The sequence below is a fragment of the Belonocnema kinseyi genome, chromosome 10 (genome assembly GCF_010883055.1).
Source record: "Belonocnema kinseyi isolate 2016_QV_RU_SX_M_011 chromosome 10, B_treatae_v1, whole genome shotgun sequence".
NCBI lineage: Eukaryota > Metazoa > Arthropoda > Insecta > Hymenoptera > Cynipidae > Belonocnema > Belonocnema kinseyi.
This window is the reverse complement of record NC_046666.1, coordinates 35,045,511-35,050,750: the sequence shown is the minus strand read 5'-3', so window position 1 is coordinate 35,050,750 and position 5,240 is coordinate 35,045,511.

Genomic DNA, 5,240 nt, shown 5'->3' with positions numbered 1-5,240 from the left:
AAAAATCAATTCACTCATTGCCGCAGACCCAAGCGGCCCTGGCGGGCCCGCGGCCCACCGGGAATTCTCCCAAACTCCCGAATGGCCAGTCCGCCCCTGTACTTACCTGAAACTTATGGTGGATGTTCCTGAAAGCCTTGTAAACAATATGCTTTTGCTCATTTGAAAAAATGCAAATGTTCATATAGTAAAAACAAATGCAATAAATGAAAAAAATGGAAAACAGGCACTTCGCATTAAAAATGATAGTTTTTTCAGTTTTCAATACTTTTTCATAAAACTTACAGGGAATACTAACTAAATAGTGCTCTTTATCATGCAATTAGTCTTAACAGCTGATTTGCAAAAAAGTTATTTATTTAAAAGAAAGAAGAACAAAAAATCAGGGCAAAAAGAAACACATTTACTGGTTCATGTTCACTCATTTTATTTAATACAAACATCAAAAAAATATTGTCAATGGAAATAGACAAAAAAACTATATGGGGAATGTTCGATTTAAAAAATATTACATTCTAAGATTGTTTAGCTTAATCCTGACCTGCGCAGTCAACGCACAAATAGACGCGATGCGAATCGCACATCGCTCTGGTGCACGAAGGGCATATTTCTCTCGTTTTCGGTCTCTCGAGCGATTGCAAAACGCACACCGAATCTTGTTAACCGTACGCGGCCTTTCATCTTGAACTGTATCAACTTCATCAATATTTAAAATAACTATGATCGCCATACGAATATTGGTGTGTACACTCGGATTATAGTATTGAGAACGCAAGTGCGGCGCAATCAAGTGCATTGCTAAATCTTGTAGGCAATTTTTCGCTCTTACATTCCGAGAAATACCGATACCAGCTAATACAGTCTTGAGTAAAATGCGTGCATTTACAGCAGCTTGATCAAGGATACCAAAAAAATACCTCATCGGCGAGCAGTTTGTTCTTCTCGTAACAGCGTAGGCATGGCAAAGCTCATCGAAGTAATCAGTACCACCCTTTGTTTTATTATAATGCAAAATAAGAATAGGTTTTCCATTCTTTATTTCATTAGATTTGGAATATGTTGAAGCTACAAGGACGATTTTACTTTTCTTAGGTGTGTGCGACAACAAAGTGATATTTTGTGAAAAACAAAATTTAGTGTCAGGAACTGTCTTTGATGAGGGTTTGAATTCTAAAGGAATTTTGTGCTTATTTTTGCGTACTGTACCAGTTATGGTCAAATTGTATCGATCTTTTACAAAGCGATCAAGTAATGGAATACTCGTGAACCAATTGTCACATGTTACTGTACGCCGTGAACCATGGATTGGTGCAGTAACCATTCTAAAAAACTAGTCAGGAATGCTCTCCCCCTGCAGTTTTTCCTCAAGTGGTATTTTTCCCAAGTACGGAATTGCGTAGTACAAGTAGAACGTATCAGTATCATTAAGCGTCATTATTTTGAGTCCATACTTGTTAGACTTAGACTTCATGTACATTCGAAAAATGCACCGGCCACGAAAACTAAGCAGCTGCTCATCAACAGTCAAATTATTCGAAAGATTAAAACAACATTAACATTTTGAAATAAAAATTTCCCAAATTTCCCTCATTGGCGCGAATCTATCGAATGGATCTCTACTTTGTTTGTCATCAATTCTAATGGACACGGGAAGAAAAGTAAATCTCATTCTGGGCATGACGCTCCGATACATGGTTATGCCTTTCGCGTTATCCCAAAGATCATGAACATCTACATTCGAAGATTTCCATGCTGCCGAGTAATACAATAATCCAACGAAAGCTCTCGCCTCTTCCACATATGTATGATGACGATACGTTTCAAGTTCAAAACCTTCCCCGATCATTTTAGCACAAGCATTTTCAATTTCGCTGTTGGTGTGGTTTACTATTATATAAAAATAGTATCTGGAAATAATGCCTCCCACAATTTCTCAAAAGTTGTCAGGCCGGCTGCCGGACCAGTTAGACTGGGAACACGTTTCACTCCTTGTTCACCCATTCGATCTGGAGTGAAATTATATTGTTATTTCTATTGTGTGAATTATTGTTACGAGCAACGGGTAACGGAGTTTCCTACTGCGTACATAACTGTTCCATGGCCGCTGCAGCATGGCGGTCATGCACTAGCAGAGCCGCATGCAGTGTTGCCATGTTACAGCTGCTATGTACATTCCCCCGTCACCGCTTTGGTTTTCCCCGCGCACCTGTCATGCTAGGTCCTTCTAATCCATAGGTCTAGCTTTCTCTCTTTTTCATTCTGTCTTCCCGCTCAGCCAAAGCGTTGTCCTTTATAATTACTTAAGTAAACTTCCTGGAGGACTGGGTTGGAAGAGAGGACCGAAGGTTGAACTAGGATGAGAGGGGTGATTCCTTCCAGTAATTTCCCATGCCAGAAAAATTTTACTGGATCTTCCCGTGAGAGAGGGATGGGGCGAAGCTATAGAGGAGATTCTTTGTTAATTATTCTGGGATGTGGCTGAAGTTCTGAACGTTCAATTGAACAATTAAAATTTAGATTGCAATTGGAACAATACTTCTGCACATTACATTATTACATTATTCTGGGCTGATAATTTTGAGTGATATTAGCTTTAACTGAACCCTCTCGTGAGAGAGGCCGGCGCGAAGCTAACAGTAATTATTCATTCTTATTTTTTTTCAATAATATTAGCTTTAATTAGACCCTTCCGTGAGAGAGGGATCGGTAGGAAGCTAGGAGAAATTATTTGGTAATTATTCTTTAATAATTTTAGATTTTTAACTGGACTGTTCTGTGATGAAGGGACTGGTGCAAACTTTACAGGAATTATTAACAATTATCGTTCAATAATATCAGCGTTAACTGAACCCTCCCGTGAGAGGTGGACCGCTGCGAAGTCAGTAGTAACCTTAATCATTATTATAAAATCTTGCTGACTTTATGGCAGCAGTGGACTCGCATTGGAGACCTAACCGGACCTCGAACTCCAACTAGAACTGTATCTAGAAGGTTGACGGGCCTTAGCATGAAGGTCTAGAATTCGGATTTAGATTCGCGACGATTGGAAAGAAGAATTGTTATAATAATTATAAAATAATATACAAATACTATTGTATTCAATCATTAATCATGTACATCTCACGTCAATAAGGTCTGGAATTCGGATTTAGATTCGCCACGGTTGGAAAAGAAATAAGAAAAAAAATCATTTATCATATATCTCACTTCAACAAGAAATCCATTATGGATCCTATAGATCCTATTATTAATCTGATGAAGTCCACTTGGTCCAAGATTCCACTTGGACTTGGACTCTCCTACTGCGGGGGTTGATATAGTACAAGCAGTAATCGTAGAATCGAGTAATCGCACTTAATTATTCACAATAAAGTTTTTCAATGATTCTATACAGCAACACAAAAAAAAACTAAGCCCACACTAGAAAGCAAATAGTATACGTATTACTCCGCAAGCTGCTGACGAAAAAGTTGACTGGTGCTTCGACGTCGTTTATTTCCTTCACGGCGGGATGAGCCCTAATTGGTCTCTACTCCATCCTCTGATTGGCGTGGCTGTGGAGTTTGTTAGAAGCGGGAAACAGAACCAGGGATGTGATGTTAGATGTTTAAACAAAACGCTGTGTCCAAAACAAAATGTGTCCTTCCGAATCTGATGATTTCAAACCATCCATTTCGTCCGTCAGATGTTAAGCTATTGTCAATAGACCTTCTCAAAAATACTTTAATCTTGAATTCCACTCCCAAGTAGATAAGTTGAAGGGCGCATCAAGAACAATCCGCAGTAATCCCAACAGCATTTCAATATTTCTTTCGTTACATTTTGAGGTATGACTGAGATGACACACAGAAGTAGATTAGGCGGGAAATTCAAATGGGCTGAGTAACTCAAATCGACAAAAGGCGTCCCAAATGCTTCTTGAAGTTTCTCAATCGGTCGGGAAGGTTGTGGATTCTTGAGTATGGTTGCATTTCTCAGGAATTACATAATAACAAAATAAGAACAGGAAAAGTCAATTTTTAAATTAAAGGGAACTAAACTAAATGAACCGTAGTCTTTGAAAACCCTGCAGCTTGCGAATTCAAGAGAACAAGAGGACCCACAGCAGCCTCAATTTACGCCCGCACTACCGACCCACGCTGTCCTACTGGTCGCTCCGCGCATGGACTGAAATCCCAAGCCGGGAACACTACCGAGGAACCAAAAAAGTCAGCACCTACCTCGAAGCCAGCAGGCCAGCTCCTCATTCGTTTGGTGATCCATTAGATTTTTCCTTCTCACGGAGTCCTCGCGATCTGCCTTTTTTCCTCCGGTACGCTCCGATCTTCCGTTTAGTCAAGATACAAGTCAGTAAGATTTCAGTCTTGGCTGCCGTCCAACCATGTGTCTCTACAACGCGTGCCTTCGTATCAGTATCCGCCTTGTCGTTTGGCCGCGTCTGACGGGATACTGAGATTGCTATTGGCTGACTGGCGGCTGATTATAAGATGGTCACCTTAAGTCTCCGCAGATGATGGGTTGATTCTCGTCGCGGCGTTGCAGTGTCTCTTTCGGTTTCACCCGATGGTCGGTCTGGTGCCGCCACTCGCCGTTCATCGTGGAACTTGTGACAGGGTAAATTTTGACTTACCTGTCACATTAATTTAAAGTTTTGTATGGAACGGATCAACCTTAAAAACCATCGTGACCAAGAGCGGAAGTCACCTTGGCCACAGGACACTCGTTAGAAATTATACTTGATTGTTTAATGCTTCCGTACATTTGTTGCATGTCATGCTCACCGCCTGTCAAACTTCGGAGGACAATAACAACAAACCACGGAAGTAAGGGATGAGCAGCCACTTCCAAGGTTTTGCAGGATTTACCAACGCCCAGGGTAAAGGACTTACCACAAACCATATTTCTGACATCCTACTAAATATACAAATAAATCATCATTTTTGTTAATTGAGAAAGTTACTCTTGTAACGATAGACTATGTGTAGTATCATTCGACGAGTGAAATGTGCAGATGATCAATATTCCTTCCACGTGTATGGAGAAAGTGCAGTTTACTTTTCCTTTCTTCTTAGTTTTCTCTCCTCTTATTAATACAGTGTGTCCCATATTTATAGGGCCACCCCATTTTTTAAGGATAATTTTTTTTCTTTTGGAACAAACTGCACCAAATTTTTTGAGTGAATAAATGAGTCGAGTTAACGATTTTTCCTAAAATATAGAGCTCGCAATTCCATTCGTTC